Genomic DNA, 22789 nt, shown 5'->3' with positions numbered 1-22789 from the left:
GACATGGATGTCCCTTGTCCCCACTCCCATTTAACATTTTACTAGAGGTCCTAGTTAACAACATAAGACAAAGAAAAGACATCAAAGATATTCATCTGGGGAAGGAAGAGGTGAAATTATCATTATTAGCAGACGAAATGATTTTATACATCGAAACTCCACACGTGGAGTGTTGGAAGCTATAGAGGAATATGGCAGAGTGGCAAGATAAAAGATCAACAAACAGAAGTCTATAAGACTGCTCTACACTACAGACAAGGCAATTAAAAGAGTAGTACCCTTTACAATAGCCAAGCACAAATTTAAATATCTAGGGATATATCTGACTTAAAAAAAAAAGATTTGGATGAGGAAAACTACAGAGAACTATTATAAGAAACCAAGATCACTCAAGAAATGGAAGAATATCCCATGCTCATGGATTGGAAGACTCAATGTAGTAAAGATGTTAGTTCTGCCCAAGGCACTATATAAGCTTAATGCTATACTGATACAAATACCATCATCCTTCTTCAAAGAACTGGAAAAACTGATTACCAACTATATGGAGAAGTAAGATGTCCAGAATTAGCAGAGAATTCCTCAAGAAGAAGGACAAAGTGGAAGAGCTTGCTCTACCTGACTTTAGCACCTATTATACAGCCACAGTGGTCAAAACTGTGGTATTGGTATAATGACAGATATTCAGACCAATGGAAAAAAAGCTGAAAACCCAGAAATAAAAACATCAGCATACAGACCATCGATCTTTGATAAGAACCCCCCAAATATCAAATGGGAAGTGGATGCCCTCTTCAATATGTGGTGCTGTAAAACATGAATATCTATCTTCAGAAAAATGAAGCAAGACCTTTACCTCACTCCAGGAACAAGAATAAACTCAAGGTGGATCAACAACCTTCAGGTAACATCCCAAAACTATTAGGCCCATTAATGAGGGAATTGGAACAAACCTGAGAACCTTGGCACAGGGAATACATAAGCTATCAAAAATAGGGAAGGATACAAATACATAGGTGTCACAAATGAATATAAAACTCCTGTGTACATTGAAATAATTTACCAAGAGAGTAATAAGCGTGCCCACTGACTGGGAAAACATCTTTAGCAATGACACATCAGACAAAGGCCTTATTACTAAAATCTACAATATCTTACAAGCTTACAATAAGAAAAAAAACTAACTGCCTACTAAGAAGATGGACAAAGGACCTGATCAGAAGTTTCACAGGGGCAGGAATATGAATGGGCAATAAACATACGAGAAAATTACCTATTATTAGCCATAAAAGAAATGAAAACTAAAACAACTATGAGATACCACCTAAAACCCTCAAAGATAGCCCAATTCAAAAAATCAGAAAGCAACAAGTGTTGAAGGGGCTGTGGTGAGATAGGAACTCTGGTACACTGCTGGTGAAACTACAGGTATGTATATCCATTATGGAAATCAATTTGGTGATATCTAAAACAGATGGAAATTGAGCTACCATATGACCCAGCAATCCCCCTACTGTGCATATACCTGGGAGAGGCAAGAAACAAAACATGGCCAGACATCTATACTCCACTCTTCGCCGTGGCACAGTTCACAATTTCAAGGAGTTGGAAACAACTCAAATTTCCATCAACAGACAAATGGATAAAAATAAAATGGAACATACATACAATGGAGTACTACGCATCCCTAAAAAGCAGTGATGGACGCATGGAGCACATTGCCGCATGGGAAGAACTGCAGCAAACTATGCTAAGTGAAGTAAGCCATGCACAAAAGGACAAGTACAAAAGCGGGGATAGGGGGAAAGCTACTATATACATACATTCCTGGGTTAGGTCCAGCAACTATGGCATGGGCCAAACAGTATCCAGGGAGACATATATATGGCAGCCAACGAAATAAGAGGGTGAAAGAAAGAGAGAGAGAGAGAGAGAGAGAGAGAGAGAGAGAGAGAGAGAAGACATGGGTAGACAGGGAGCAGGGCACTAACCCACCCAAGGGGAGGGTATTGTTTATATCTCTACAGGAGAGGAAGAGACCAGGCTTCAACCTGATGCACAAGATGTGAATACAACATACCAGCATGTACCAGGGAACCAATTGAGAGGTTTGCGGGGTTGGCACCAATCCTAACAATGTGGACACACCCCACCCCCTCAGAAAATGCACGTCAGAGGACAGCACTGGGGCTGTAATTTGGGGAGAGGTGCATGTTGGATTAGAACACATGGGAGAAACAAAAGTGATGGAGAGGAAGGAGAGGACATCCTGGCCTATCACCATGCCCCAAGGATGATGTTCCTGCTCCAAGCAGACGATGCGTGGGGAAGACCATAGGGTCAGCCCCACCATGGGGATAGCACTAGAGACACGATGCAGGAATAGTGCATGGTCTGGCCCCATCATGCTGGAGCGAAACACTAAGGGCATGCAAAGGAGCAGGAGGGGGAGCAGAGTGATGAAAACCCCAGAGAATCCTGAAAATAGACTTTGGAGACAAAGTGTGGCACCCCATGAGACTCGACTGGAAAACCCTTGTAAAGGCCAACAAACAGACCTTGAACTGTTTATTGACTTTTTATTGTCAGTGGCTTTCTGTTACTGCTTTTTTGCTTTTGTTTTTCCTCGTTGTTGTTGTTATTTTTTTTTGTTGGTTTTGACTTCTTTTGTTGTTTTATTTGACTTTGGGTGGTTTTTGAACTTATTAATGTATCTGCATGTCTATCTAGAAAAGATACGTGGGATAAATAATTCAGTGATGAAAAGGATGGGTCCAAGGGTTCCATGGGGGATGCAGGAGAAGGGGAGGTGGGAGAAAGGAAGGGTGGTGGAGAAACAACCCAGGGAAAAGTGAACTAAAATCAATGGAAGGAAGGTCATAGGATGCCTAGTGGGTCTTAATCAAGGACAATGAAGGCCAAACATGATGGTGGAACAAGAGGAAAGTAAAAGGAAATAAAGGAAAGAACCAGGAGGCAAAGGACATTTATAGAGGTCTAAATACAGAAATGTATATATGTAAATAGTATATAGTTCTATGTCCTTCCATATATATAAAACTATATATAGAACGATATATATAGAAGGAGAACTATAAACTCATATCTATATATTAAGAATTAAGGTTGCAGATGGAGATTGGGTCTCAATTCAAGTACTCCCTCAACACAAGAACACTTAGTTCTAACAATCAGGCATTCTATGATGCTCACCTTCCTGACACAATCGCTGAAGACAAATGTGTGCATAAGCAAATGTGGTTAAGCAAATGTGGTGCCTGGCTATCAAAAGATACAGCATCTGAGATCTTAAAGGCTTGAAGATAAATAAGTGACCATCTAGCTCAGAAGCAACAAAGTCCACATGAAAGAAGCACACCAGCCTATGTGATCATGAGGTGTAGATAGGATCAGATATCAGGCATGTAAGACCCAGATCAAAACCATACCCAAGGTGAATGGCATGGGGAGGCATGGAGTGGAAACCCAATGCCTATCTGTAGACAATTGGACATCCCCTCCCATAGGGGTGACAGGGAAGAGATGAGCCAGTCAGGGTGCAGTATAGCACTGATGAAACACACAACTTTCCTCTAGCTCTATGGTGGCTCCTTCACTCCACTATCATGACCTCAATTCTACCTTATAAATAGGATTAGACCAGAGCATGCACACTGCCACAGATAAGAGCCCACAACACGGGGAATCCAGAATAGATAAATTCCTTAGAGGCAAGAGTGAGAGTAGAGATAGCAAGAGGATTAAGTTTGGGTGGGGGGGAGAAAGGGGGAATCGATCACAAGGATCAATCTACAACCCCTTCCCAGGGAGACAAATAATGGAAAAGTGGGTGAGGGGTGATGGAGGACAATATAAGATATGGAAATAATAATCTATAACTTATCAAGTGTTCGTGAGGGAGGGAGGGCAGAAGAGGATGGGGAAAGCTGACATCAGGGGCTCAAGCAGGAAGAGAATGCTTTGAAAATGATGATGGCGGCATATGTACAAATGTGCTTGACGCACTGGATGAATGTATGGATTGTGATAAAAGATGTAAGAGCTTCCCAGTAAAAGTATTTTTTTTATAAGAAAAGAAAATGAAGGTTCCAGATCTGATAGACATCAATGGAGACGTTTCGACAAGGGGACGCAGAGCTGGAGTGTTCACTCATCATCACCAAGGACTTTGAGAGGCCTGGCCAGCCAACTTGAAGCGGTCTGTATTTGTTCCCATCTCAAAAAGTTACAATAGAATGCAGAAATTATCAAACAACTATCACATACAAACAAATTTTGCCGAAGAAAATTTAAAAACTGTCACAGCAATATGTGGACCATGAACTGCCAGAAAGTTAAGCTGTATTCAGAAGAGGCTATGAAATGAGCAATGACATCATTGCTGATATCAGATGGATTTGGTACAGAACACCCAAAAAAAAAAAAAGATTACTGGTGTTTTCTGGATCATGCAAAGGGATTTGGCTATGCAAATCATAACGAACTATGGATAACATTTGCAAAGAGTGGGAAATAAAAGCAATTCAATTGTCCTCATGGGAAGCCTATATGGAGAACAAGAGGTACGCTCTGGAAATGATTGAGAGGGGTATTCCATGGTTTCAAATTGGGAATGGTTTGAGTCAGGGTTATATACTTTCACCGTAATTGTTCAAGAAGGAGCAAACGATTCAGTTGCTGCCTGTGGTAGTTACATACTCTGGTGGCAATTTGAGAGGATTATGAGTGAAGCATAAGAGTCTAGTCCATCAATCAGATCATAGCCAATGAGGCCTCTGTATGGGCCTGAGAATTCTGGGAACTCTGGTATTTCCTGCTTGGAGAAGGGAGATAGACTCTTGGCTCACTCCCTGGGAGACATTGCAGCAGACAAGACACATGGAACTACACTCTGTTTGTGCCGTGAGATGGAGAAGCTGCATGAACCTACCCTGATGCAGCCCTGGAAGCTGGAGAAGCCATGTGGAGACTCCTGCCAGTGCTGGGATGCTTACAACACCACTGGATCCAAAAACTTTCTAACAACTGGCCTCTGATCATCCTGCATTTGGCATCATTGCATGTGTTTCGTGAGTCTGAAGTGTTTTGTGTGTATAACTCTCTCTTATACACATATGAGTCTCTATGGATTTGGTTCTCTAGTCTATCCAGACTAACCCACTGTACATTGTGCTAAAGTCATCCCAAATCAACCGACTTATACAAGAGCGATGACCACACCTTACTGGAAATTCAAGGCAAGGTCAGGGGAGGGCGCATGCACAACTTAGAGAACACAATTACATTTCTGTTGTGGGGAAATCAGGAGGAGCCACCTCTCATCAGGAAAAAAATGATTAATAGCACTTAAGTAGAACTCAAGGGGAGACTACGCCTAATACCAGGTTCTTAATTGGACATTTTGACCTAGGTTTTTCCCAGCCCATAGTGACACTGGCCATATGCTATAGGTTCCCGGCACTTTGGCTCTGTCCTTTCCAGATACCCAAAACCTTCACAGACCACAGAGAAAGAGTTCACGAGGAAACTACATTAAGTGAGCTGGGCTTTTCCTCCAACTCAGCTGAAGTAGATTGAAGGAGCTGACATACTCCCTCAGACTTAAGGATGAAATGACCTCGTATGACAAGGAGCAGATGACTGATATCCCAAGGTTATGTACTTGGTAGTCATTGGACTTTGGTTCAGCTCTCTCATTGAGAGTACTCAAAGAAGGGTGGCCTGGGACGATCATATATTTATTATTTCAATACCCTCCTTCCTTCCTTAACATGTATTAATCTGGCAGGTATAGTTCTGCCTTTGTGAATAAGTGATCTTGAAAGTTTTGACTTAGCAACAATTCCCATTATAGTGTACTTATGGCCCAGTTACTGAAGAGTTTAATTTGTGAAAGTCAATAATTCATGAATTGCATGAAGCTGGCTTATATTACATAATTTCCTTTTCTAAGCAGTGTTTTAAATACTATACTATTGGCTAAATTAGCAATAGGATTACCTTATATCCCAGGAAGATAATTTATAATGTTCTCTATCATAAAATGGTAATGCTGTCTTTAAAGTTTTAAAGATGTTAAATCCAGCTAAATGTGACATGACATAAAGGATACAAACTGTTAGAAACACGAAAAATTTCAGATAACGTGGTTCCTATTTGCTCATATTGAGAAATCCACTAAAAAACAGACTTTAGGAAATAAACAAAACAAAACAAAAAGCCCTACAGATTTACTAACAAAAGAATATTTGTGGAGGCCTCAATAGCTACCCTACATACTCGTGTATAAGTTGGGTTTTTCAGCACATTTTTAATCAGTATTCACGGTTAAAATTAGGTAACTCGGCTGACATTTGGCTTGGCTGGCACTCGGGTATATAAGGTATATGGAAAAGGAAAAGGAACTGAACTTTAAAAGTAATCAAGTATTATCAGCCACAGTATATGCTCTTGCAAAATACCATGGGTCATGGAGATAACAAAGCAAATCTATTTTCTTGTACTGTCTTAGTGATCCAAGTTGGTAATAGTAATTTTAGGGTTATTATTTTGAAATTATTGTTTGTGACAGGTGGCAAAAATAACTGTTTCAATTTACTTGTGTCCTTGAAAACAATATGAAACAAAAAGCTCACCTCAATAAAGATGAAATAATCTAAATCTAAATAAAGATTAAACTTTCAATTAACTAACTACTGCATGGTTACATGCATAATTAATCTTCTGAAATCTAAAGAGAAAAAAAATTAAAACAGCCAGAAAGAAATAGGACATTATCACTCTTACACCAAAACAAGTGAGAGCAGATTTACTGTCCTCCCTCCAAAACAAACAAATAAAACAACTCACTGTCAGTGAGTCCTTTGGACTCGGAGGAACCCACCAGGGCGAGGTAGCCTAGACCCTGTGGGAGTCTGAGGCTGGGGCCTTGTCGGAGTGGCTGGTGGTTGCTGACTATGGTTAGCAGACCCCTAAGGCCCGAGGAGGACAGGAGGCTGCGTAGCTTTTTATTCAAAGGCTAAATGCAAAGAACTCCAAAGCGGATTGTGAAATTACTCTTCATAAATGAAAGGGACATTCAGACTATTTTAGATGAGGAAAATTTAAAGAATCTGTCAGCAGGTCAAGAACGAATGTTATTTTTTTATCCAACAGACAGATTATTTTAACAGTAGGAATCTTGGAGCCTCGGGAAGGAAGGTAGAAAAATTAAAGGAGCAGAAGTATGGACACATGAAACAGACTATCCTAAACTTTCTAAATCACATGTGATGATGGAAACAAAGATTATAATGCCATCTAGTATCCATTGCCACAGTATTTAAAAGTGGGCAAAATGAAAGCAATATTTCTACAACTCACTTAAAGTTGTAAAATGTTGATATCCGAAATGGTGATAAGTCGTATGCATAATGAAACTGGCATGTATAATTCGAAGCATTACTTTAATAGCCCAGTTGTGTGCCATGGTGAAAGTTAGGTTTCTTGCTCCCCTGAGGATTTCCAGTATCAAAAAACCTATCTGGGCCACGGCGAGTCACTGGCAGTTGTGTTTTTGTTTTGTTTTCTAGATAAAGCAAGATGGATTCCTATAACGACTGCTTCCTGGAAAGCAAGGCCATGTGGAAATACTTAGCTTCTGCATCTGAAGCTCCAAGAATGGAGTATTTAAAACCAGATATAATTGCATAGATACACCCCGTTTTTCATTTTTGTGTGGTGGGGTTGGGACAGGCACACAGGAGTATCATCGCTCCAGGTCCAGTCACCTCAAGAGTCCAGCATCATGGTCTTAGTTTCCACACAGTTGCTGTGGGTCCTGCTTCCGCTGCTTGGGAGCGGCCTCTGGGGGGGAAGAGTGGAAGCGGGAGATGCTATTGCACTCGTTAGGTGTGATTCTCAGCGCGAAAAACAACTTGGCCGGATGCGACTTTGAAGGGCCTCCTCAATCAAATCTGACCCTGAAAAACCTTTGTGCTGTTCAAGTTATTAAAACTGACCTTTGATGTCTCAACATTCCCAAAGAAGCAGATAGTAAACAGGGCAGTTTCACCTTTAGATGTTGTCCTCTTAATGGAAACAAATTGATGTCTGTTAACTGCGGGAAGGTTTTCTTTTCATATATATATATTTAAAGTGCAGGGTATGGTTTATATTTGCTGATTAGAAAGGTGAGGGAAACAAGAAAACTGGACCTGGCTTTAGAAGCCTGGGAGCAGGGGAAATAGGAAGGGAACCCTTACTTACTCAGAATCCTGGGGAAGTGGAGCATTTGGTCATAATTACTGCCGCTGACTCACTAAGGACTCTGCCTCACATTTTCATTAGATTTGTGTTTTGTTTTTTCCAAAGTTAACATTGCACTTACATTATAAACTATAGTCAGTTGAACTGAAAACATTTTTCTTAGGGGTAGGGGGAATGTTTAGAAAAAAATCTATTCACTGTCTCTAATATTGAAAAGGAGAAATGGTTCTGTTTGAAAAACTTTCTACTGAACATTCACAAGGCTTGATATTGATTAACTGATTAATTCCCCATTATGAAAGTGTACATTAAATAGATTAAATATAAACACATTATGTTGGGGGGAGGGGAGTAAGATGGACTACCAAGGAATTTTTAATTGCACTGTACTGAAACATATCAAATTTGTTTAAAATTATCATGTCAATTCATTAAGAGGATGGCTGGGAGTAATTAATAGCCATTAGAATGGTGTCACTGGAGAATTTCAGAACACTTCATTGTGCTCCTGAGGAACCTCTACATGGATCAAGAAGCAATTTGTGTAAAATAAAATTCTAGTTTTTAATGTTTTTCTGCTCTTTTTTTGATTGAGGTGTTTTATCTGTTTTACTTTGTTATCTTGTTAGTTTTTATTGTTGTTTATTTTTTAAGGTTTTACGGCATATGAAATCCAGGATAGGTAAATCTAGAGACAGTAACTAGATTGTTGGTCCCTTGGGGGGATGGCAGGGAAGATTGTGGGGAAACAGAGAGCTAATAATAATGATGAGTGAAAGATTGAAGAAATGTTCCATAAATGATTATGGTGATGACTGTATAATGCTTCTTGCTATGACTGAACTACTGAAATATATGACATAGGAATTTTATGCAAATAGAACTGTTGGGGGAAATCCCATGTTACTAAGGAAAAAAATGTTTGAACAAAACACAAGAATACTCTGTTTTTTTACATCAAGAAAGGTGGGGGGCAGGGTTATATCCTATCACCATACTTAATGAATCTGTATTTTGAGTGAAAAATAAAAACTAGATTCAATGAAGAAGAGTGAAGTGTCAGGATTGGAGGAAGGCTGATTCACAGCCTGAAACATACAGATGCCAAGCTCCCTTTCTGCAAGTGAGGAGGACTTGAAGCACTTCTCGATGAAGCTCAAGGACCGCAATAGTGTAGATTACAACTCAGGTAAAGAAAATCAGAGTCCCAAACTGTGCCAACAGACATAGCGTGTTAAATAATGTAGGACTGGAGTTGTCAAAGACTTCACCTTAGTTGGATCTACAAAGCAAGAGTCATAACAATGGCACAGGACCAGCAGTGTTTGTTCTATTGTGCATAGCATCTCTGAGTCAAATTTAGTTCATGGCACCTACCAACGATAACAACAAAAAGAAAGAATCAAACTTTTTCCCTGGATTTTCTGTATGAATTTTACATCTGATTAATAAATTAATAGAAGGGAAGAATCTACATGAAATCATCCCAAGTAATAAACAAAACGTGTTATAAAAGAAGCACTTTGGGGCTCTGAATGGAGGATCAACAGCTGCTACAATGCATGTTCTCGTGTGTGTCGTGTATCTATGGTCAGTGGCTTCAGTGTTCATGGGACAATTCAGTAAAAAGATAATATCATTCCCTCAAGACCATGCTAAAGTCCTGTGCATTCCATCTGGAGAAGTCCAGGTGGAGAGTTTCTTTTGTGTTGTTGAAGGTACTTGTGAGGAGGACCTTCTCTGACAATGTTCACCTGCAATTCCTGAGCTGTGCGGTGTCCAGCAGTGCTTGCTGCTATCCATCAGTCCTCTCAAGAAGTCAGACCATTCCATCTTCGCACAGTCCTTTCCTACTCTGGAAGCTTTGCGGAAACCTGTTCACTTTGGGTGACCTTGCTGGTATTTGAGGAACTCTGACGGTGTCATGGTCACAAGGTGAGCTGCAATCTGCAAGATCCGAAGTTTGACACCACCAGCTCCTCCAAGGGAGAAAGACGGCTTTCTACTCCCAAAACAAGTACAGCCTCAGAAACCCATAAGGCAGTTCTACTTTGTCACTACAAGTTAACATCAACTCAATGGCAGTGAGTCTGAGGTCTTTTGACTGGTATTTGAAATTCCAGTAACCCGCAGGGGCAGTTCTCCCCTGTCACTATGAGTCAGTATCAACTCAAAGACAGTGAGTTTGGTTCTCTTTGACTGTTTTTTGAAATACCAGTGACATAACGTTCTGCATCACAGCAACATGTGAGCCACCACTATAGGACAAGTGATGGGATCTGGAGATCCCAAACCCAAACTAGCTGCCATTGAGTCAATGCTGACTAATGTTGGCACTCCACCCACATAGGTTTCTGAGCCTGTAACTGTGACGGGCGTAACAAGTCATGCATTTCTGCCCCGGAGATGCTGGTAGTTTTGAATGTAGGCCATGCAGATCATAGCCCAACGCATACACATCACATCACCAGGCTCCTTGGGATGTAGAGATGGAGAGAGAGAAATCTTGATACAAAGGAGACGTTACATAGGCCCTAATGGAAGGCAACCCACATCAAGAACCCTTTAACTAGCCCAGAGCCCGGTTATACCTGTGAATCCAAATGCTGCCTGCAGCACATTGAGAAGGCAGAAATGCAGGTTGAACTGCACCACCGCTGTGTTACCCAAACAATGGTAAAGTCTGCTGATTAAAGGCTCTACATTCTTCGTTAGGTAGATTATAAGGAAAAGAAAGGGTCTGAAAAGGGACCTGCAGATTAAAAACAGTCTTAAAAGACATCAGAGTTTTCAAAGGGGCTAAACTAAACTATATGTCTAGAAATGCACCCTTGACTGAGGAAATCAAAGAGAAAAAGTGCTTACAGGCAGTCCCAGGACAATGAACAGAGATTTATGGTAAATCTACTTCTCCCAGGTTCTGTAAATTTGCCCTCACTTAAAAAGCATGTAGGAACTCCTACTTGTAACAAATTTTGCATCACAAACACCTTCACTTGCTGCAGGTGCAGCTTTTAAATCATTGGAAGGCTTCCAGCTTTTTCTTACACTTTAAAAACAAAAAAAACAAGAAATTCACTGCCCTGGAATTGAGGAGCCCGGTTGATGCTCTGCAGGGGCATCAAACTCAATGAAAACGCGGGTCACTTGGTACAACAGGCAAAATTCACGCGGGCCACATCACATTTACAAATTTTGTGAAATTTATATTTTGACGTCAGGATTCAGGAATATGGATAGAATAATTAAAACACTATATAATTGCTTTTATTTAAACATTTATTTTATGTAATATATTTATAAAACTAAAATTATTCTTTTTTTACCCCAAACTTGTCAGCACTTTCCTCCTACTAGTTTTCACTTACCTCTTACGTTGTGAGCAGAAAATATAACAAAGTAACTAATAAAAAACACAAAATGTTGGACAGCGGACAAACGTGATGCACAATGGGAATGGCTTCCCTCTAAAAATATTAACGAGCGCTGCCGGTAGGCATGATTCATAACAGCACATCCCAGAGCGCTCTTTTTAACCTTCCCACTATTGGGATCTGTTTATGTTACGTGACACTGAGAATGTCAGACACATCGCTTCCAAATATCGCCGGAACTGAGTCAGTGCGTTGATACACGTCCACAGGCCCCAGGAAATGCACTGGGCCACGTGCATACTCTTCTTCAGTAGTTAACGAGGGAATTGTGTGTACGGTATTGCTGTGATCTCCCCTAAGTGCTAGTTTCTTCATAACAACTTTTTCTATTTTCATTTTATTTCAGACCATCGCGTAGGCCACAAAAAATTATCTCAGGGACCCTTGGGCTGCCAGTTTGACACCCTGCTGTAGTGGGTTATGCAATGGGTGGCTAACTACCAAGTCAGCAGTTCAAAACCAACAGCCACCCCTAGGGAGAAAGGTAGGTTTTTGACTCCCCTAAAGAGTCACGTTCTTGACAAATCACAGGGGCCGCTCCACCCTGTCCGATAGGATCTTTATGAGCCACATGGATTCAACAGCAGTGAGTCATGGAGTTCATTGTGATTCATGGAGACGCTACAGGGCAGATTTCCAAGGCTGTGAAATACTTATGGGTGCAGAATGACTCCATTTTCTCCCTCACAGTGGCTGGTGTGTTTGAACTGCTGATTTGGGGTTAGCCCAACTATGCCATCAGGAATCCTGGCACCTAGAGTAAGCCTAAGTAAGACCCATTATGCTCCTGGTCCAATGTATCTACACGTTCTTGAAGACAGTTAAACCATCGTTTTTGTTACCCAACGACTGCCTATATTCTATGTCATGGGTGTTGTTACAGTGGAAGGACGAGGGGCCTATGATATCATTTGGCACTAACAGTTTTTCTAGAAGATGAAGTTGTATTTATTGACTTGGATCATGGTCAGAGGATGGTCACCTTATAATTCACTAAGCTATACATGTATTCTTCTGGTTTCCTACATATGAGTTTTACTTTGTAAAGAAAATATTGAACAGATTATGTACATCAGCTTAGTTCTAGATGTAATGTGTACAATGCTAGAGCAAAAGATTCGTGCCAGAAAAGTAATACTTTCTCTTCCACAAAAACTACTATTGTGCGCTTCAAAGCTAACAACGTATAAAACAGTGTTTATCACAAGAGTTTTCTGTCACAGAGGCATTCTAACATGATTTAGTTAGAGAAGCATACTTTCATTAGAAGCCATGTTGATACAGAGAGGCTTGTCCCTAGGCTGTCTCCCGTCTTCTATGCCAAATTTAAGATGCTGCTTGCTAACACCTGACCACTGACTATACACCTGGAGGTCAACTTCTTATAAGTCATCTCCCTGAGGATTATCAGCCATCTAGAGCAATAGACCTTATTGTCTGTCCCAACCCAGGTGGGGTCCACTCCATGGATTATTCCCCTGAAGGAGAGCCCACAGACAAGGTCAAGCTACTCAAGGAGAGTCAAGGTTAGGTTTGGAGTCAAGGAGGGAAAGGAGGTCAGATCTTCTCCATCTTGGAGATGAAGTCATCACAGATCCTGGTGAGCTCGTCATTCTCTTTAGTCTTCTGCTCAATGGTCTTCTCCAGCGAGTGGGCACGCATCTGGCTCCTTCCACAGGCTCGCCTGGAAGGCCAGCGCCTCCGCCTGGGCCCTGCTGTGCACCTGGGCAATCTCCTCGTTTGCCCGGCTGAGCTTCTCCTCGGCATGGGCCTTGAGTGCCTGGTACCGCTGGCACTCCTTGTCCACCCTCAGGATGGACTCCCCTGGACACACTGCTTCAGCAACTCCTTGTTCTTGTGGCAGCCTTCAATGACCTCCTTCTGCTTCTCCAGCCACCTGAAGAGGTCGGAGAAGGATTTCTCCATGGAGTCCAGGTCTGCAGTCAGCTGGTCCCTCTCCTTCAGGACCCTCTGCATCCTGGCCTAGGCAAGTTCCTTCTCTTTCTGGCCTCCTCTGTCACCTGGCAGGAAGGTTCTTCAAACTCATCCAAGATCGTCCTCATCTCCTGGTTCTTGGCCTGAAGTTGCTCAAACCTGCTCTTCAGCTCCAAGTTCTCCACCTGAAGGGCATGCACCATGGGGTCCAGGTTCTTCTGGCTGTACTGTGCACGTCCATGATATTGCCCATGGGCAAGGACGGGCCCCCGGGCCCCAGCACCCTTGGGGGAGGGCTGGGCACTGGGACGTCCAGGAAATCAATGTCCACCAGCTTGGCTCCTGGCACACTTCCTGAAGCTGGGGTGACTGACCTGGATGCTGGTGATCTCCGTGGCTACGGGAAGCAGTCTGCTGAGGATGTCCTTCAGGAGTGGGTCAAACTTCAGATATAGAGAGTGCTTCCTCAAGGTGGACTCATTAAACAAGGACATTACAAACTGCTCCAGGTAGTCCACGTCGGCCCCTGTGCCTAGGACATCAGCAGGGTCACTGCAGTCCTCCTTGTTGAGGTCCAGGGCAGGCGTGGCCTTTTGCTCAGCCAGCAAGGTCACTGGCTCAGCAGGTGTGGTCTTGGGCTCAACAAGCGTGGCCTCATGTTCAGTGGGTATGGCCTCTGGTTCCCTGGCCGCCTGCTCAACGGGCGTGATCACAGGCTTGCAGCCAGGGCTGCTCACAGGGACAGATCTCTCAGTAAAAAAGGTCCCTCCCACCTCACTGGCCCTTCTGGGAGCCACGTGGGGGAGCTGGATATCAGGAGATTTACAATCTCCTAGCACATGCTGACTTGAGGCCCAGCTGCAGCACATTGGGAGCCGCTACCAACGTGGTTGAAGTTTGGGTCATCAAGCTTGTCCCAGTGCAGGCTGTAGGCGCATGGGGAGGCAGGGACGGGGCACTGGTCGGCAGCAGGCCCCTGGCACTGGCCCTTCTCGTGGGGAACCCACCGGGCCTCCCTACTCTTGGAAGGGGGGTTGAGGCCTGGCCTCTTCCCCCGCTTCCAGGGGCGGGGGGGGGCGGCTCTTGCCGGCAGAAAAGTCAAACTTGAGCTTGCCAGGCATGCTTGTGGCCTCAGTGGCCACCTGCCCGATTTCCTCCTCCTCATTTGCTGGATCGTTGGGAGGGGGCCAGGACCCGGGCTTCCTCGGGAGCCACAGGAGGCTTTAGAGATTAGGCACCCATCTTGTCACATGTGTACCCCTAGTGCCTCCCCTTCCTATTGAATGTATGACTATGGTAGAACCCCTTCCTCTTATGATATAATTAGGGGGGCTTGCACATCCCCCAAAATGTATGTAAGCCGTGATTATAAATGTATTCACTCCCTCTGCACAGACCTGGCTGCTGAGATCATGGCCATCCCGGAGGTGAGCAACTGCATGCCCTATCTTGTCTGATGGCTCTTTAATTTTGCCTCTCAATTACACAACCACCCCTTGGACCCATTTGATTGTGGGGGCTGGTACCCCACACTTGACCTTAAACAACTTTTTCACTCTAATTCCTTTTAGCTTTGTGATTTAGTTTAATTTTGAATTTTATTATTTGCAAAGTGGAGTATTTAATAAATTTTGTCATTTTTAAAGTAGGACTGTGCGTATAATGCTTAGAAATAGTAAAGGGGAAAAAAAGAAACAGTAAGGGCATCCAATAAATAGCGTCGGCTCATTTGATCACTTAGACTCAGTTAGAGACTGCTCAAAATGACCTTAATGACCTGCCTGAAACACTATGGAGCTGCAAACAAGGGGTCACTGAGTCAAAGTTGACTCAAAGGCAATGAACAACAACATTTGATTGAAGCAGCTTTCCCCCACAAATCCATTATTCAGTTTAACAAAACAAAAACCTCCAAAACACCGATTCTTCAAAGTAGCATGCCAAAACAAATAAATTCCACTCTTCATTACTAGATTCCAGGTACGTAAGCCAACAAGAAAGAGTATTACAGTTATTATTTTACAATGGTATTCTGTGGTTATTGTTAAACATGTTAAAATGTACTAGATTCCACAAAAGGAGTGAGCCACAGGATCTGTTTGGATTAAATGATGTGTTGAGTTGCTAACCATAAGGTCAGCAGTGTGAAACCACCAGATGATCTGTAGGAGAAGGCTGAGATGTTCTACTCTCATAAGGATTTACAGTCTCAGAAACACCCAGGGGTAGTTCTTCCTAAGAGTAGACAGTCACTGTAGGTCTCAATTCAGTGAAGTATTTGCTGGGTTGTTTGTTTGTTTTGACAGAAGAAAAGTACCTAGTACAGAAGAAAGCAACGCCCGTCTCTGCCTTGTCAGCCTTTTTTCCATGGCTTCCAGTTCACTGAGACGTTTTCTGAAAGCTAAATGTAGGCTTCATAAACAGCAAGTTCTTTTCTATAAAATTACTCCCCAGCAAAGAGGTCTGTCTTATCGTCTAACTTCTGGTTGGAGAGACCATGTGATCTGTTTGGGTCACATATCTGAAAGTACAGAAAGCACGTTTTGATTTACAGCGTGATTCCCAGCACGCACACTGTACTTGAAAAGGGAGGAGCAATGCCACCACAAAAAAGAGGCAAGTACCCCCTCAGGAGGTTCCCCGAGAAGGAAAAGAAGCTCATGATAAAAAGAGCAGGAGAATCACAGGGTCCAAAGTATACTGGCTCCCCCATAAATGTGTTGAAATAGAAGGTAGTGGGAGGGCCAGCAGCTCAAATAGGGTGAAGGAACAGCTGAATGTAAGAGGCACCTGGAAATCAAGGGAAGATGTTCCTGTCAAGTAGAATTCTCCAGAGTTGAGCAGCCACATTAGAATAAAATGCCCATGACAGAATAAGACAAACACCATGTTAGGCTGCTAAACAAAAGATTGGAAATCTAAGTCCACCTAGAGTCAACTCAAAAGGAAGGCCTGTGAGTCTACTTCCATAACGTCAACAAGTGAAGCCCTAAGAAGGACAGTTCTCCTATTGCACAAAGGAGTTCCCCATTAGTTGGAGTGGACTCAACAGCAACTGGACACAAAGCCAAAGAACAAACTTTAGATAAAAAAGGAAAGCAGAGTCAAGATACGCTGGGCTTCTTTGAGGCAAGGAAAACATTCAGGACATCTGGTGGTCTCCCGCATTGCCGTGACTTGTAGGGGATGCAGAAGGTAGTTGATGGTGTTGGATACGATTGCCAAGAGATTCAATTACTACAACAGAAGCAGAGTAGCACTACAGTTAAGAACTGAAGGTCACCGTGCCATGACAGAATGGACATGTGCCTTAGGTGTATAAAACTATTGAGGGCACATGGAGTCTGTATAAGTAGGGACACAAGGTCTTCCACCCCAGATTTCCACAGTGAGCTATCCAAGACAACAGTAGTGGGTCCAAAACCACAGTCATCGTCACCCAGAAGATGTCAGTAGGTACCAGAAACCGACAATCCCAGAACCGTAAGATTACAAAATAGAACTCCTCCCATGCAACCATGCAACATCTCAGGGAGGAGTAGGATGGTGATTGATTAGACAGGAATTTCATTTCACGAATACCTGTGCAAACGGAGACGGAGATGATTTTAGAGAACTTTACTTGCAGATTGTTAATGAGTGACCACCGCAAGCACCACCACAGCTAGTATCCACTATGTGATGGCAGCTGGACGAGTTAGAGGGAGAAAAGACACAAGGGTTTTCTGCAGAAAGTGGACAGAATAACATCATGATGCCTTCCACCCTTACAGCTACTTTAACAGTCCAAACAGAAGCAATAACTAGTTGTAAGAGTGGTATACTATTTTACTAACATTTACATTGAAGTTGTAAGAGTGGTTTTCTGTATATCAAACTACACAGTATCACTGTTTATTCCGTCATTCTGCAAAATTTACTATCGAAAAGAGAATTTAGATTAACAAATCAATACATTCAAAACGGGCTTTTTTCCCATAGGGTCACAGAAATAAGGAATACATTACTAATTTTTCAATTATGCTAAAATGCATTTATTTGACAAGTAATTCTAAATATCTTCAATAATAATATATTACAAACAAATTCCCAATAAGATGAGAAACCTTAAAATTTGAATGTCAAAACAGTCAATGGAAGGCCTGGTGACATAGTGGGCTACATGTTGGGCTGCTAACTACAAGGTAAGTGTGTTAGACAGGGTTCTCTAGCGAGATAAAACCAGGTTGCTGATAATTTTATATATATAGATAGATATAGATATATAACACAAAAATTGAACGGTTAAGTTATAAACAGATTGATATATAATACAAGAAATGAACAGTTATATTATAAAACAGTACGAATGACTCAGTGTGACTCACTCCCGTGAGAGAGTTGTGAGACACTGGCAGTCCTTCAATCTTGAGGGCTGTCAGGTAGTCCTCTGTAGAGAGAGAGAGAGCTAGGCTATCCCAGCACAGGCAGCAAACAGCAAGGCAGGTCACCAACTGTCAGCCAGGTCACCATCTGTTAGCCCTCAGCTCCAGATATATAAATTTCATTCGTGTGGTCTTAAAGGGACCTCAACTTACGACACAGTCCACAGGATAGGCGTCCCACTGGTAGTGTGCCCTTTAAATTGAGGAAAAGACCAAGCAAGGCAGCTGCACACTGGTCCGATGATTAAAGAGTGAGAGACAAGAAAGGCGAGGCTCACCGAGCCATTTATCTCTCCGCCCTTTAATTAATCCCACTTGTGTTCTTTGGCCAGGCTGGCACAATAAACTATCTCAGTCAGCAGTTCAAAACCACCAACTGCTCTGCAAGACAAAGGTGAGGCTTTCTCCTCCCATAAAATGTTATCATCTCAGAAGCCCCCAGGGGCAGTTCTACTCTGTCCTACAGGGTCCCAGTGAATTGCATTGACTCGACATCAGTGAGCGTAATTTCGCATTATCAGCCTTTATTTCTAACCTCATGGTTGAGCTCTATCTTCAGACTTCATGTGTGGTTATGGCAAATCATTATGGCATCTCCACTTGTTACAAGTATATAAACCACCCCTCCTCATTATTCTGCCATTTTACCTTAAAATATTGATAAGGCTTTTGAAATATGGTGCTAAGTTGGGATGAGGAATACTTTCTCTCATAATTAAGCATGTTCTTGACAGTTAACTTGCAACACTTATCTATCAGTTTGTCATAAAATGGTGAGTTATGTGTTGTGATCTAGAACCCATGTCACTGGTATTTCAAATACTGATAACAGTGGAGCTTCTAGACTAAGAAAAAAGTAGAAAGAAAGAATAAATTGCCCACTTCTGAGGGTCTGGCTACTGAAAACCTTGAAGTTGCCATAGATTTCATTTTACTGAGATCTACAATCAACACTTGTGGAATAAGCAGTCAAGAAATAAACAATGTATTGTATGGGTAAATCTGGGATGCCTAACACCTCTTTTGATGTTATGGAACAAAGGTGTCACTCTGAGAACTACAGTGATTTTGAGTCAAGCTATGGTCATTTCAGTTGTTTCATATGCATGTGAAAGCTGGACCATAAATAAGGTAGACTAGAGAAGAACTGGTGAATTTGTATGGTGTTGGCAAAGAATATTGAAAGTACCATGGACTACCAGAAGAGCAAAAAATTGGTCTTAGAAAAAGTACAGCCAGAAGCAAAGAGGGTGAGATTTAGTCTCACATAGTTTGGGAGAGTGCCTGGAATAGAGTATCACGTGTGGTAAAATGGAGAAACAAAAAGGGAAACACCAAGATGGATTGATATTGTGGCTAGAACAGTTGGCTCAAACATGAAAACAATGGTGAGGATGGTGTGAGACCAGACAGTATTTAATTTTTTGGATATAGGGTCACCGTGAGTTAGAACCAAATCATGGCACCTAACAATCACTTTCTATGCAAAAAGGAAAGAAAAAGAATGTTCATCTGAGAATTTCCCAGTATAAAATGATGATAATCTCACAAGCAAATCTTGAGCAGATGGTGGCATAACCCAAAACTTCTACCATCATTGCAGTTCAAACTCATAGCGACCCCTATAGCAGGAATGGAGGCCATGTAAGGCCTATGAATCATCAATGCCAGGTAGTACCACAAGCCTCACCAAAAAGAAACAGTAGCAGCCATCACATTAGGGGTGATTTAAATAAAGATTTGAACAAAGATAGCAGATTAATTTTGAGTTGATTAATGTGGCCCGCAAATGATTTTACCAAATGGCCCTTGGTAAAAAGAAAGTGCTCCATCCCTGCTATATGTAGTTTTTCTGGCTTTACATTGATAAGGAGAAATAAACATATGCATAAGAAAAAGAAGAAAGAACCAAGTCACCACCTGAATCCAATGTCCCGAAATAAACCTTCAGTCACCAGAAAAGAAATCCTAAATGTCAAACAAGAAATAAATGGGAAAACAAACAATAAAAAAAATCAATAAGACAAAAAGTTAATTCTTCAGCAAATTAACAAACTACCGGTAAATTTATCAAAGAAAAATAAATAGAAAATGCAAATATTGTTAGGCAGATTGGACAGGGATGGGATGTCCATTAACGCATGCCCAGAGAGCCAAGGCACGAGAACAAAGGGTGGTGCACTGCACATGCTCAGAGGCTCAGGTTTCCCGCAGGTGTGCATGGGTGGGTGTTAAACCTGGATCGGCCCACCTGGGCCAGGTGAATTCAATTCAGCCAATGGGGTCGATCTGGGCTCGTCCACCACGCCTCCCTGTGGAATCCTTGAAAAGGCAGGAGCCCAGAGGGAGAAGAGAACTTGGAAGAGAACTTGGGAGGAGGTCAAACACAGAGTCGCGGGGAAAGAGATCTTTGCATGACACGGAGCAGTCTCTGCCAGGCTGCAGGGTCGGGAGGAATCCTATGAGTGCCGCGTAAAACCTGAAACTTCTTCTAACTCTCATTAAACTCACTTGGATCACGAGCCAGGCTTCGGCGTGAATTCTTTCTCACGCGGAGCCAAGGACCGAGGTGCAACTCTATCTCCAGAGAGATCTAACAATATCAAGAATAAGGGGTGACATTTACAATAGAACCAAATGAACATTTAAAAATAATAACATATTACTATGAAATCGTGTACTTCAACAAATTTGAAAACCTAGATGAAAAGATGAAATGGATACGGTTCTAGGAATGCACTGTCCATTTGAATTAATACAGAATGAGGTAGAAAATCTCAACAAACCCATAACAAAAGAAATAGAGTAGGTCATTCAAAAACTTCCAACAAAACAAGTCCAGGGTCAGAGGGCTTCACTAGAGACTTCTGCCAAGCATTCATGGAGGAATTGGCATTAATTACTCCAAAATATAAAAAATACATTTTTCTATAATGTCTATAACTCATTTTGTGAATGAAACATAAACCTGCCAAAACCAAGCAAAGACCCTATCAATAAAATTCATATATATATACATTCATATATATGAATGATGTGTGTGTATATATATATATATATATATATATATATATATATATATATATATATAAAACAATGCATCATGGTCAAGTGGAATTCATGCCTGGGTAGCTCAAGATTAGAAAAACTATTATTGTAATCCATCTCATAAACAAAATAAAATGTAAGAAGCATATGATCATGTTAATCTAAGCAGAAAAGGCAGTTAATAATATTCAACACTCATTCCTGATAAAGACACTAAGGAATAGGAATATAGAGAAAATTGGAATTATCAAACCCAGCACAGATGTGAAGTGGTGTGGGAGAAACGATTGGTGTCCGCGTAGATAAAGAATGTCCTAGCCTATACTTTGTGGCAATAGGGGAGGGAGAGGAAGTCAGATGTGGCTCTCCATGGCCTTCTTAATGTACACGCTATGCGACACTAAAAACTACGAAGAACCCTATGACATGGATGGACCTGGAGATCTTTATCCTGAGTAAAATAAGCCAATCAAAATAGGACAAATACTATAAGAGACGATTATTGCAAGGAAAACAAAACAAGATAAATATTTTCAGACCAGAGAGAAGAGACTCTGGAATTTGCCAAGGGGGTTAAGGAAAGGAGGGAGGATAAACAATGGGCTAGCCGGTTGACGGGTATTGCCTGGGGTGAAGTGGAAGATAGATAGGACACCCAAAAGGGTGAAGGGAAGCCAAGGAGCAGGAATAAGCTGATGGAGGGTTGATTAGTAGTTTAGACTGTGGACTATAAAGTTCATGATTTAAAATGTAAAGCCCCACCTAAGTTACACTGAAACAAAACTTTAAGACTACCATAAATTATAATCACTATATTACTAGACTTAGATATGCGTCTTCTCTGAAATGTTCATATAGCACATCTTTCTTACTCAACATTTTCATTTCCTAAAGAAGTACAAGGCATATTGAAGCAATAAAATGAAAAGAATATATGTAGACGTCTTTAGAAGAAAATATTTCATTTGCTTAGGTGAAAAGTGACCCTGAGAGAATATCAATTGAATAAATATTTTTATTGAAAAATACATTTATTTTAAACAAAGAGGAGCAAGCTTTTCCTGTACAGAACCAGATAATAAATGTTTCATCAAGTCTTTATGCATATAGATCTCCATCATAAGGGCTTCATTCTGCAATTGTATCACAGAGCAACCATTGACTAAGTATAAATGAATGAATATGGTGGTGTTTTCGTTAAGCTTTTTGGACTCTTGCTTTAAAGTATGTAATATTCACTTACAAACAAAATCTGACAAATAGCAACAAGAAACTATAAGTTTGTGGTATATTGCATAATAAAGTCATTAAGAATTCAAAACATTTTCATTTTCATAAATCGTTTAAAAGACTATTTCTTCTTCATTATATTCACTGCACTACTGTTGCTGCTACTCCGTATAGACCAAAGGGGGTTGTATTGCCTTGTTAGCATTTACTGGCACTCTCACACTAAGTGGTTTTTGGTGCCATCTAGCTTGTTCTAACTAACTGCGAAAGGAAACTACATCCAATTGAATGAAGCATTACCAGGTCCGATGTCATCCTTATCAATGTTGTCATATTTGAAGGGTTTGTTGACGATGGGCTCTTCCTCTTTTTGACTAAACCTCCATTTTACAAAGTATGAGCTCATTCTGCAGGGACCGGTCCCTTCTGATAACATCTCCATGAACATGA

The 22789-nt window shown here is 41.5% G+C and overlaps 1 protein-coding gene and 1 pseudogene across 1 annotated transcript in view; both read right to left on the bottom strand.

Annotated features, from left to right (window-relative positions):
- Window positions 1-22789, bottom strand: part of TLL1 (tolloid like 1) — a 285131-nt gene that overhangs the window by 187186 nt on the left and 75156 nt on the right. The gene's annotated exons all lie outside the window — the stretch shown is intronic.
- On the bottom strand, window positions 13260-14506 carry LOC142422239 (transforming acidic coiled-coil-containing protein 3 pseudogene; annotated as a pseudogene).

This window comes from Tenrec ecaudatus, chromosome 12 (assembly GCF_050624435.1).
Source record: "Tenrec ecaudatus isolate mTenEca1 chromosome 12, mTenEca1.hap1, whole genome shotgun sequence".
NCBI lineage: Eukaryota > Metazoa > Chordata > Mammalia > Afrosoricida > Tenrecidae > Tenrec > Tenrec ecaudatus.
Note: the sequence above shows the minus strand (reverse complement) of the source record. Positions and strands in the feature narration are given on the sequence as shown.